The sequence below is a fragment of the Chelonoidis abingdonii genome, chromosome 2 (genome assembly GCF_003597395.2).
Source record: "Chelonoidis abingdonii isolate Lonesome George chromosome 2, CheloAbing_2.0, whole genome shotgun sequence".
NCBI lineage: Eukaryota > Metazoa > Chordata > Testudines > Testudinidae > Chelonoidis > Chelonoidis abingdonii.
The window spans coordinates 288,713,728-288,727,716 of record NC_133770.1 but is presented as its reverse complement, the minus strand read 5'-3'; the positions used below and the strand labels follow the sequence as shown (position 1 = coordinate 288,727,716).

Below are 13,989 nucleotides of genomic sequence, written 5' to 3'. Positions count from 1 at the left end.
CTGAGATTTTTACCATTAATTCTAATTTTGTTATCTGTCTTTAACAGTTCTCAGTCCATGAAAGAACTTCCCTTTTATCCATGACAGCTTAATTTACGTAAGAGCTTTGTGAGGGGACCTTGGTCAAAGACTTTCTGGAATCTAAGTACACTATGTCCACTGGATCCCCTTGTCCATGTTTTGACCTCTTCAAGAACTCATAGATTAGGTAAGACACATTTCCCTTTACAGAACCATGTTGACTTTGCCCACGGTTTATGTTTTCTATGTGTCTGACAATTTTTTTTTAAATATTGTTTCGACTAATTTTCCTGATACCGACATTAGACTTACAGTCTCGTAATTTGCCGGGATCCACCTTTAGAGCCCTTTTTAAATATTGCGTTACATTAGCTAACTTCCAGTCATTGGGGTACGAAGCCGATTTAAGGACAGGTTACAATCTTAGTTAACACGTTCCGCAACTTCATATTTGAGTTCTTTCAGACATCTTGGGTAGCCATCTGGTCAGGTCTGATTGTTAATGTTGATTTATCATTATTCCAAAACCTCCTCTAGTGACACTTTAATCTGTGACCGTTCCTCAGATTTGTCACTACAAAACCAGCTCAGGTTTGGGAATTCCCTAACATCCTCAGCCATGAGACTGACGAAGAATCCATTTTAGTTTCTCCTGCAATGACTACATCACCTGTTAAGCGTCGCTCTTTGTATCTCGATCATTGAGGGCCCCACTGGTTGTTTAGCAGGCTTCCTGCTTCTGATGTGTTTAAAAAATTTTGTTATTACCTTGGAGTTTTGGCTAGCGTTCTTCAAACATCCTCTTTGGCTTTTCTTATAATACCTTGCTTACATTTTGGCAGTGTTTATGCCCCCTTCTATTTGCCTCACTAGGATTTGACTTCCAGTTTTTAAAGGAGAGTCTTTTTCTTCTGCTTCTTTTACATGGTTGTATAGCCATGGTGGCTCTTTTTAGTTCTTTATTGTGTTTCTTTTGGGGTATACGCAGGGCCGGTGCAACATTTAGGCCAACTAGGCGGTTGCCTAGGGCACCAAGATTTGGGGCGCCAAAAAGTGGCGCCCCCCCATTTTTTTAAATGGTTGCAGCCGCTGCTGCTGGAGGGGCTGAGCTGCAGCCGGCAGCCCAAGGTGTCCCCGCGGTCAGTGCGCCGCCGCCGCAGCCCGGCAGCAAGGCGCCCCCGCGTCAGGGAGCCGCCGCGCAGCCCAGGGCGCCCCGGCCCCCGGGGTCAGGTAGCCTCCGCGCAGCCCAGGGTGCCCCCGGCCCGGGTCAGGGAGCCGCACCCAGGGCGCCCCCCCCGGGGTGGGACGCCGCCACGACCTCGAGCCAGGCGCCGCCCGCCCCCGGGGTCAGCTATGTTGCGGCGAATCGTGTGTTCGAAGTGGGATCTTTGGTGTGCACAGCGCAGCAGAAAACAAGGAGGGTGACTAAAAAAAGGAGAGGGTTTATTTTTTTTTCACCACAATGGATGACATAGTGCGGCATGATACAAGCCACAGCAGCGCAGCAGGAGGCTACCGTGTCCAGGCAGCCGCCCAACAGGGCAGTGCGGCTGCAGCAGAAACTAATGCTCTGCTGATGGACCAGCTCTCAAGCCGAGCTATGTTGGGTCAGCCGGGTCAGGGAGCCGCGGCGAAATGTCCCGGCGCCTAGGCGCCAGAACCTAGCGCCGTCCTGGTCTCGGTATACGTTGAAGTTTGGCCTCTATTATGGTGTCTTTAAAAGCGCCAGGCAGCTTGCAGAGATTTCACTTTAGTCACATGTACTTTTAATTCCTGTTTAAACTAACTCCCTCATTTTGCACTAGTTCCCCCTTTGAATTTAAATGCCATAGTGTTGGGCTGTTGAGATGTTCTTTCCACACAGGGATGTTGATGCTATTGTTTTGGTCATTATTTCAAGCGGTTCTCCCTATAGTTACCTCTTGGACCAGCTCCTGCGCTCCACTCAGGATTAATCTAGAGTTGCCTCTCCCTTGTGGTTCCTGTACCAGGCTCCATGAAGCAGTCATTTAAAGTATCAGAAATTTTATCCTTGCATTTCTCCTGAAGTGAAATGTTCCCAGTCAATATGGGTAATTGAATCCTCCACTATTATTGAGTTCTTAATTTTGATAGCATCTCTTAATTTTCATTTTGATCCTGGTCAGGTGGTCGATAATAGAAACCTAATGTTTATTTTTATTAGAGCACGAAATTCTATCCATAGAGATTGTACTGCGAACATGTGGATTCGCTTAAGATTTTTACTTCATTTGAATCTACATTTTCTTTCACATATAGTGCCACTCCCCCCTCCCTGCATGACCTGTTCCATCCTTCCGATATATTTTGTACCCCGGAATGATTGTGTCCCACTGACTGCTCTCAGTCCATCAGGTTTCTGTGTTGCCTATTATATCAATATCCTCCTTTATCACAAGGCACTCTAGTTCACCCTTCTTATTATTTAGACTTCTAGCATTTGTGTACAAGCACCTTAAACATTTGTCCTTGTTTATTTGTCTACCCTTTTCTGATGTGTCAGATTCTTTTTTATCTGAATGTCTCTCATCTGGTCTGGCCCAAACTTTATCCTCTTCCATCCTGTCCTCCTGACTAAAACCTAGAGAATCTTTATCAATATACTCTCCTCTAAGAGAAGTCTCTGTCCAATCCATGTGCTCTTCTGCAGCAATCGGCTTTCCCCCATCTCCTACTTTCAAAACTGCTCTGCAACCTTTTTAACGTTAAGTGCCAGCAGTCTGGATCCACTTTGGTTTAGGTGGAGCCCATCCTTCCTGCACGGGCTCTTCCTATCCCAAAGTTTCCTCAGTTCCTAATAATTCTAAACCCCTCCTCTCTACACCATAGTCTCATCCACACATTGAGACTCTGAAGCTTTGCCTGCCTACCTGGCCCTGTGCGTGGAACAGGAAGCATTTCTGAGAATGCTTCCATAGAGGTCCTGGATTCCAGTCTCTTTCCTAGCAGCCTAAATTTGGCATCCAGGATTTCTCTCCTACCCTTCCATATGTCATTGGTACCTACATTTACAACGACCACTGGCTCCTCCCCAGCACTACACATAAGTCTATCTAGACGCCTCGAGAGATCCGCAACCTTCGCACCAGGCAGGCAAGTCACCATACGGTTCTCCCGGTCATCACAAACCCAGCTATCTATGTTTCTAATGATCGAATCTCCCATTACTAACACCTGTCTTTTCCTAATGACTGGAGTTCCCTCCCCCAGAAAGGTAACCTTAGTGTGAGAGGATACCCCAACATCATCTGGAAGGAGGGTCCCAACTACGGGAAGGTTTCCCTCTGCTCCCGTTGACTGCTCCGCTTCCCTGGGCCTTTCATCCTCCTCAGCAGCGCAGGGTTTGTATGACCTCAGGTGGGACAATTCTACAGTGTCCTGGAAAGCCTCATCAACATACCTCTCTGCCTCCCATAGCTCCTCTAGTTCTGCCACCCTGGCTTCCAAAGGCCGTATGCGGTATGCTTGTGATAATTCTTTTAGAGGGTTGCTTTGTACTAAATTATATACTTTCAATACATAAATGTGTCCCAGGTGCTCTGTAAATCAACAAATTGCAAGATACTAGCCATTTAACCTATCACAGGAAATCAAACTGTTATACATAGGATCGATTGATTTCTGAATACATCAGACTGAAACATATTCTGCTACCAGCAGTAAGACGCAGAAAATTACACGTTGAAAAGCTATAACAGACACTGTTTTGCATACAGTCCATATTTATACACCCTGAAAATGCATGATTGCTGACGCCTAACAATGCAAATTTAAAACACTGAGCCCTACAAACAAAATGTCAGCAATTAAATTTTAGTACAACTTTGAAATACCATCATCTGCAAATCAATGCATTAATGAAACTTTAAAATTAAAATTCCCAAAACATAAACACACTGCTGCTTACCGGCCTAAGAAACATTTTTCTGATTTTATGCTTAGTGGCAGCTATGGATTCAAGTACAGAGTATCAGGAACAATCTTCCTGACGTATATTAAGTTGCAAAATTGGTTCCAAGGACATTCAAATGGTTGAGGTGAAAACTATAGCTTGCCAGGGAAAAACTTTGATGGAATTGTTTTCTGAGATAAAATGCAATTTCTTTGAAATAAAAATGCCTTGGAAAGTCATGCTGATTTTACCAAAATTTTATTTAGGAAAAATAAAAAAATAAAAAAGAAATTTCCAATAATGTCAAAACATTTTGGTTTTTCATTTTGAAATGACTTTTCATTTAATTTTTTTTATATTTTGCATGTATATTATATAACACATTTTAAAAAGTCAGAATCAAATAAAAATGTTCCCATCATTCTTAAACCTTTTTTGAGTTGTCCTTAGAGGGGAATTTCAAAATTTTCAGGTTTCATTCCAATCTGAAATGAAACAAACTTTTAAATCCTATAAACCTTAGTGAAATGGAATGTTCACCCTCTGCGCAGTTCATGAAGTACGGACATTTAAACGTAGACTGAAAAGTACGGTAGTAAACATACCGGATGGTACGATCCTATATCAGCAGGGGAATGAAAAAGATGATTTATATTTCTAATATCTAAATCTACTAGATGAAGAAGGTGGTAGGGGAGGGGTGGGAAGAGGCTACTGCTTAAGGCAAGGATGCTGAAACATTTTCATTGCATGGACTGTATTACTTTACTTTTCAATTTAAGCAAATGCTGTAGTTGCTATATGCATGCTAAGCGGTCACAAACTGAATGGAAGGAAGTCTTCATCACTGTGATTTGGTGGTGGTGGGAATGTGGTCTGACAGACTCTGTCTATAAAGATGTGGACCACACTATATAATCATCACTGATAAAGTTTGCGGGGAACAAAAAAATTAGGGGAGTGATAAAGAATGAAGAAGAAGAAATAATGATTCAGAGCGATATGGATTGCTTGGTAAACTGGGCTGAAGCAAGCAATATGCATTATAATTATTATGATAATCATACAGGATGGGGGGACTTTATCCTGGGAAGCAGTGACTCTGAAAAAGATTTAGGGGTCATGGTAGATAATGAGCCACACACAAGTTCCCAGTGCAACACTGTGGCCAAAAGGGCTAATGCTATCCTGGGATGCACAAACAGGGGAATCTCGGCAGAAGAGTGGAGAGGTTGTTTTACTTCTGTATTTGGCAATAGTAAGACTGCTCCTGGAATACTTAAAGGATTAGAAAACAAACCTTATAGTGACAGTGATCTATCCCCTGTAATCCAGTCACATGGTCTGCCAGCCAGAGGTTTGGGGACACCCAAAGCATGGGATGCATCCCTGATTATCTTGGCTAATAGCCATTGATGGACCTATCCTCCATGAACTCACCTAATTATTTTTTTAACCCATTTATACTTTTGACCTTCACAACATCCCATGACAATGAGTTCCACAGGCTGATTTGGGCTGTCTGAATAAGTACTTTCTTATGTTTGTTTTAAACCTACTGCCTATTAATTTCATTGGGTGAGCCCTGGATCTTGTGCTATGGAAGGAGTAAAAAATACTTTCTATTCACCTTCTCCACACCATTCACCATTTTACAGACCTCTATCATACCTCCTTAGTCTTCTTTTCTCTAATGTGAATAGTCCCAGTCTTTTCAATCTCTTTTCATATGCAAGCTGTTGCCCTTCTCTGTACTTTTTCTACTTCTAATATATCTTTCTTGAGATGGGGCGACCAGAACTGTGCACACTATTCAAGGCGTGGGCATACCATGGATTTGCATAGTGGAATTATGATATTTTTGTCTATTTTCTAACCCTTTCCTAATATTTCCTAACATTCTGTTAGGGTTTTGTTTGTTTGTTTGTTTGTTTTTTGACTGCTGCTGCACATTAAGTGGATGTTTTCAAAGATCTATCCACGATGACTCCAAGATCTCTTTCTTGAGTGGTAATAGCCAAGTAGGCCCCATCATTTTGTATATATAGTTGAGATTATGTTTTCCAATGTGTACTACTTTCACTTATCAACACTGGTCCATTCTCTAAAATGCAATGCTGTATAGACACAGCAGTAGTTACTATCTGTGTAGTATCTACCATCAGAATGAAACAAAGCATTATAGTGAAACACAATATATGATACATTCTTTCTTAAAAATGTCCTTGTGGCTTGAAGGACTGATTTGAAGACATTAACATTTACTGGGAATCTAGGATCTAAGATCTACTACATTTACAAAATTTGTAAAACTGGTAAAATATGATGCCTGGCCATCTTATCTCCTTTTAAGGCAACAAAATCCAAGGATTTGAAATTTAAAATTAAATTTCTTCTCATTGAATACATTTTAGTTGTATTTTCTAAACGTTTCAGTGCCTGCATGCACTTGCATAGTTCAAAATGATCTGGACAAACTGGAGAAATGGTCTGAAGTAAATAGGATGAAATTCATTAAAGATAAATGCAAAGTACTCCACTTAGGAAGGAACAATCAATTGCACACATACAAAATGAGAAATGACTGCCTAGGAAGGAGTCTGAGGAAAAGGATCTGGGGGTCATTGTGAATCACAAGGTAAATGTGAGTCAACAGTATAACACCGTTGCAAAAAAAGCGAACATCATTCTGGGATGTATTAGCTGGAGTGATATAAGCAAGACACGAGAAGTAATTCTTCTGCTCTACTCTGTGCTGATTAGGCCTCAGCTGGAGTAGTGTGTCCAGTTCTGGGCACCACATTACAGGAAAGATGTGGACAAATTGGAGAAAATCCAGAGTAGAGCAACAAAAATGACTAAAAGTCTAGAAAACATGACCTATGAGAGAAGATTGAAAAAAATTGGGCTTGTTTAGTCTGGAAAAGAAAAGACAGAGGGGACATAACAGTTTTCAAGTACATAAAAGATTGTTACAAGATTGTTACCACTGAGGATAACACAAGAAGCAACGGGCTTCAATTGAAGCAAGGGAGGTTTCGGTTGGACATTAGGAAAAACTTCCTAACTGTCCAGGGAGTTAAGCACTGGAATAAATTGCTTAGGGAAGTTGTGGAATCTCCATCACTGGAGATTTTTAAGAGCATGTTAGACAAACACCTGTAAGGGATGGTCTTGATAATATTTATTCTTGCCATGAGTGCAGGGGACTGGACTAGATGACCTCTCAAGATCCCTTCCAATACTATGATTCTATGAAAAAGCCATATGGCATGTAGGTTTATGCAAACTAGTTTACTCTCTATGGCTTTCACAGTTCAAATTATTAATTCTTTTCTTGACAAACTTCCATCACAGGTTGGAATATGATGGATATGGCACCCAAGAAGAACCTTTTAAGAGGAATAAATCACTGTATCCATATCACATATATCAACAAACAATTCTACAAATACTTTTTTTTGAAGTTTCTAGGACACATGGGGAAAATCGAAATAGTTCTACAAATTTTTAAGAGCTTTGAAATCTGAGAAAAATTAAGCATTTTGTTTTGTTTACAAGCATTAATTATTCTCTCCTGACAGAAAACTTTAAAGTAGATAGTAAACCTTTAGTGCTGTTGGACAGGTAACAAACATATAGCCTTTTTCAGCAATCTTGTCACATAATCTGAATTTTAGTAACAAACCTCATTCTCAGGCATGTTAATTCTCTGCAGCATCTGTCACTGCTATGAATGGTTGATCATAAGTACCTCTGTAGTCATCTCAATGCTATTAAGCAGATGGCAGTGCTAAATCTGAATGATGTAGTACATCTCCCTAGTGGACTTTGTTTCCATATACTACCATTAGTCTACAATTCCTCAGTGATAAATCTTATGTATTCTAGAGAACATTAAATAGTGAGCTGACAGTGGCAATTGATTTATTACCAGTAGTTTGCCTTTGCCCTATTATTGTCTTTGCAAACACTTGTGTAGACCATGTATGAAGCTTCCAAGGCACAAAGGCCATTGGCCTAATTTTTTCTTTAATGTTTTAGAGATTTAATATTTTAATGTAATTTGTCTTCAGAGTGAACATGTTTAAACTCTGGTCTACAGATCTGAAATAATTCCCTGTTAAAATTCTCCTTTTTTCTCTATTATATTCTAATCTGTAGATTTTCATGATAAAATGTTCTAGTATTAACATTAGGCCATTAAAACAGCAACTTCTTTTGACCATAAGTCTAAATAAAAGATTATTGCCTGATGTATGGTTTTGAGAAGTATTATTTGTAATTCAACTTTGTTTCATAAATATCACACACACACACACGAGTAAAAAAAGTAAAAAAAGATACTTGTGTGCCAAGCACAAATGAATACAATAATATTGTATTATTGTTTTAGCAGTATTTAACTTCTGCAGTTCAATTTATATTTAAACAGATCATTTATGCTATATACAGCAGTATATATTAAATTATTATGTATCTATGTAGTGCAGCTTTCATGAAGAAATTACTAAATGCATAATGTAAAAGCTGCCTGCAGAAAAGCTATATTGCATGGCATATGGCAACATTAATTTTAGTCTTTTTGCTTTCCTTAGCTTGGCATTGAAAATCTACCATGAGTGTTCATAGCTTTTGACAGTTTCCATTATACTCTGGTCTTTAGGTAGAGCTGGCTGACTGACAATTTCACAAATGTTTACTATTCTCAATTTTCAAAAGCTAAGCAACAATGTTTCATAAACTCATTTTATCTTTCTTACTATGACTGGACTGCTTTAACATTATTTGTTCAATTAGCCTTACTAATTTGTATGGGCATAATTTCTATCTAATATTATCCCCTAAATGTTAAGTGCTGCATGGGAATTTCATCACATATCTCCCACAGAAGTCAATGGAGCTGGCTGGCTAAATCCAGCACACTTCAGAGTTATCTATTTGAAGATTATCATAATTGCCAAAGATAGTTCCTTTGAAAGCCCACCAAAATGCACTCAATTATTTGTGGATTTACTCTATAAACAAATTATTTGTAGACGATGCAACATTTTAGTATTCAAAATGGAAACACTCCCCACAGATATTGTACTTGATTGCTGGGACACTACTATGTGTAAGAATTGGAGAGAAATCTCAGATTTAGTCTTCTCCTCTCTGGTATTAGAGTGAAGTTTTTTAAATAAAACCCAAGGTTTGATAGGTACCAGCAGTCACGCAAAAGTGATTCTCAGTGATGACGTCTGACCACCAAACAAAATGCCATTAATAAAACTTAAAATGGGCATCACTTTCAGTCTCCGAGTTGGAGGTTAGCTACTATATAACAGTATTAGTGGCTGGAGAGAAGGGGAGGTTAGGTTATATAGAGAGGAAGAGCAGCTTTTCATGAAGGCAAGTGAAGATTCAACTACCCATCCACCTACAATATTTAGACCATGGTATCTGAATGTCATATCATTCCCTTCAACCCCTATCAGCTACAGATATCCTGAGGAGACAGTAAGGAGGATGTGAAAGTATCAAATTGTGCCGTGCTAGGGAAGAGCTCTATCCAGTTGCACTGGATGCCCCAAAATGGAGAACAAACTACAAAAATTTACTACTGCACTTCACATTTGAGATGGACTTGGGTGGGACAGTGAGCTATTCATTCCACTGCAAGAACATTCTCTTTAACTAGCACTGTACTATTTTGTTTCACATAAGAAAACTATTTGACTCAACCTAGAATACTACTACTCTGAGATGTACAACAAATACACTAAAAAGTAATTATTTTGCAAATCAGGAATCCTAAAACTGAACATCAAAGAGATGAAGCATCTGTAATTTCCCCTGAGTATTAGAAGCATACATACAGTGGGGGTACATTTCAAAACTTTAGTCTATTTCTAGTGGCATTCTTCATTTTAAGTTCACAGAATATCTCTGAAATCTGCAATATTTTAAAATCAGTATGAACTTTTTAAGCATGCCATGTACCCCAGTACTAGAAAAAAAGGAAAATGTAGTCCTAACTGATGACTTAGTTTAAAGAGGCCAATTAACCTAATATTTGCTTCAACATTATTTTAGGGGTACTTAACACAAGCAAACTTTGCTTTTACATGCTAATCAAAAAGTGACCCATTTTAAACATGTGGACCTATTCTTCATCCAGATACGTCAAGGTTTTTTTCCGCTTATAATGAGGGAAAAGTATCAAAAATTTTTTTTACGATACTGTAGCATTACAATTCTCTTTTGTTTCACATAATTTGTGTAACACCAATGATATTTAGATATATTTCAGTGTTACAATCATCTCTCAGTAGTTACAAATGACATTACAATATGTTCTGTTCTTTGATCATCAGATTAAAAATTGTTCTGTGTTGCTCAGATGGTTTGGCTAATGGAATTCTGAAATATCTTTGCAAAAAATAAGAGCTGGGATTGTGTGAGCAATATTTCATCACGCAAATTCATATCCCCTTCCCTTTCACCATGAACTACCCCTATTGTTTATAAAAACAGCAAAATAAGCAAGTGCATAAGTCATTCTTTTAAAAAGTTTATTGAATTTGAAGTCCAGTGAACATAACTGGAACAATATCACAGATGCAACATAAAACAACTACCTAATAAAGTTGTTCTACCCTGGTGACGCTCAATAACAACACATTATGGCTAGTAATCAGTACTTTACATATGAATTACATGTTCTGTTTCATTTTCTTGGAAAATTGATTTTTGATCATCATCATTCAAAGGACCACCAAAATTTGTAAAACATAAAAAAAAAGTTCATAACAGATCTTGTTTAAAACCTGACAAAAACGAAAACAAATTCAAATACTCATTTTTTTAAGTTTTAGTCTAGTCCAGTATTTTCATTGTGCTATCTGAAAGCATAGGCTGCAACAGCAAATAAAACCTATTACTAACATTAAAAGCAACAAAGCAAAATAGAACTGCCAATATTACAAGTAAAAATTTGAAGACTTTTTTGACCAGTATATTTACTAAAAAAATCATGTTAACTGCTGCTATTTTCTAAAGGTAGTATGAAAGGTAGACACATCCCCCAGAGTTCTTAATGCTTCTAGTATGCACATCAGCTTTTAGAAATTTACAAAACCTTTTCAAGTGGGAGACACCATGAATAAAGACTACTCTTTTCTGGTTGTCAAAAACATCATAAAAAAAACCAATCTAAGTGAAAACAGTGAAATTAAAACTTTCCATAGATTTTTCACTTTGAGCGGTTTGCTTGGTTTTGAGATCTTTCTTCCCTCACAAAAACTTAAATCATTCCTGACAAAGAGAATGGCAAAATATTCCTCAGTTGCCAGCTGGGAAAGTGTTTTTCCTCCTCAACTGTGTTATGAAATCAGGGTTCTTTAGTTTTTTAGATTTTGCAGCACTGTTATAATGCATTTAAGTAAAAGTTGTCTTTAACTTGTTTACTGGTGGGTGAGATATATTGTCAGTTTGAGCAGCACACTCCCTATCCTTAGAAATATTGTAAAGGACATCCTACCCATGAGAAAAATCTTTTAAAGTCAATCACCATGGATAATGAATGCAGGAACATAAAACCACAATATCTGCCTACTCGGCATGGTCAGCACAATGAGCTCAACCAAATAAACCAAATCAATCTAGGTTTGATGGGGACAGGTGAGCAAACCCCACAGGTAAGTGGGGAACATGAAGACCTGGGAGATGGGTCGGAAACAAGAGGGAGCATGGGCTATAATGGCAGAGAGAAACGAGGGTCAGGGCAAAACTGGGAGGCAAGATCAAACCAGTATCTTAGATGCCTATATACAAATGCGAGAAGTATGGGTAATAAGCAGGAAGAACTGGAAGTGCTAATAAATAAATACGACTATGACATTGTTGGCATCACTGAAACTTGGTGGGATAATAACACGATTGGAATATTGGTTGGCTGTGGATGTTATAGTTTGCTCAAGGAAGGATAGAAAGGGGAAAAAGGGAGGAGGTGTTGCCTTATATATTAAAATGTACACACTTGGACTGAGGTGGAGATGGATATAGGAGACAGAATTGTTGAGAGTCTCTGGGTTAGGATAAAAGGGGTAAAAAACAAGGGTGATGTCGTGCTAGGAGTCTACTACAGCCACCTAACCAGGTGGAAGAGGTAGATTGAGGCTTTTTTTAAAACAACTAACAAAATCATCCAAAGTCCAAGATTTGGCGGTGATGGGGGACCTCAACTATCCAGATATATGTTGGGAAAATAACCCGCGGGGCACAGACTATCCAATAAGTTCCTGGACTGCATTGCAGACAACTTTTTCTTTCAGAAGTTGAAAAAGCTACTGGGGGGAAGCTGTTCTAGACTTGATTTTAAACAAATAGGGAGGAACTCGTTGAGAATTTGAAAGTAGAAGGGAGCTTGGTGAAAGTGATCATGAAATCATAGAGTTTTGCATTCTAAGGAAGGGTAGAAGGGAGTACAGCAAAATAGAGACCAAGGATTTCAGGAAGGCGGGTTTTGGTAAGCTCAGAGAGCTGATAGGTAAGCTCCCATGGAATCAAGACTGAGGGGAAAAAACAACTGAGGAGAGTTGGCAGTTCTTCAAAGGACACTATTAAGGGCCCAAAAGCAAGCTATTCCGATGGGAGGAAAGATAGAAATGTGGCAAAAGCCCACCTTGGCTTAACCACGAGATCTTCATGACCTACAAAATAAAAGAGTCATATATAAAAAATGGAAACGAGGTCAGATTACAAAGGATGATATAGGCAAATAACACAGGAATGCAGGGGGCAAGATTGAAAGGCAAAGGCACAAAATGAGCTCAAACTAGCTATGGAATAAAGGGAAATAAGAAGACTTTTATCAGTACATTAGAAGCAAGAGGAAGACCAAGGACAGGGTAGGCCCACTGCTCAGTAAGGGAGGGAGAACCAGTAACACGAAATTGGAAATGGCAGAGATGCTTAATGACTTCTTTGTTTCCGGTCTCTTCATTGAGAAAGTCTGAAAGAATGTCTAACATAGTGAATGCTTATGGGAAGGGGTGGTTATAGAAGATAAACATAAAAAAGGAGCAGTTAAAAATCTACTTTAAAAGTTAGATGCCATGCAAGTCACCAGGGCCTGATGAAATGCATCCTAAAATACTCAAGAGTTAATAGAGGAGGTATCTGAGCTTTCTAGCTATTATCTTGGAAAGTCATGGGAGACGGAAGAGATTCCAAAAGACTGGAAAAGGGCAAATACATATGTGCCCCATCTTTATAAAAAGGAAATAAAAACCATCCAGGAAACTACAGACCAGTTAGTTTAACTTTGTGCCAGAGAAGATAATGGAGCAAGTAATTAAAGAAATCATCCTGCAAACACTTGGAAGTGTAAGGGATGATAGGGAATAGCCAGACAGATTTTGTAAAGAACAAATCGTGTTCAAACAATCTTGATAGGCTTTTTTTGATAGGGATAACGAGTCTTGTGGATTAAGGAAGAAGCGCGTTATAGTCTTTGCAGTCAGGTGCGGTTTTGACCGGTTTTCACACTTTTTCTGGTGGTCTCGGACACAGGCGGTCAGCTGTTTAAATAACTTAACAGATCTCACTGGCTTTCCCCTTTATCCAATTCTATGTCCCCTTTTGGGGCCCTTGACACATCTTTCTGCCTTGGCATGCCACTTATACAGTCAAAATAGCTAAGCTAGACTTTACATTATTTTACAATTTCAATAGGGCATTTATCTCTCTCTCATAGCAGGCTGTCAGGACCTAGTTTGGAGTTACTAGGAAATTGCCATGCAGGCCTCTTAAAAAGCGGTTATAATTGTTAATAAAAATAAAAGGACTGGGCTTCTTTCACCTAACAAACTCCTCCTTTTGCATTCCTATTTGTTTACATTTACATGGCCATCAAACCCCTCACTGTCGGTTATTAGTTTGGTCTTGATCCACAGAACAGGGATTCTCTATTTGTGGGAGAATAGTCCATGGTGATAATGTCTACCTCACGTATAGGGTGAAGAGCTACTGCTTGGGGCACGGTTTGAGGATCGGGTCTTGATCAGAGG

The 13,989-nt window shown here is 39.0% G+C and overlaps 1 protein-coding gene across 2 annotated transcripts in view; it reads right to left on the bottom strand.

Moving 5' to 3' along the window:
• KHDRBS3 (KH RNA binding domain containing, signal transduction associated 3) overlaps positions 1 to 13,989 on the bottom strand; it is a 210,730-nt gene that overhangs the window by 20,152 nt on the left and 176,589 nt on the right. The window lies entirely within an intron of this gene.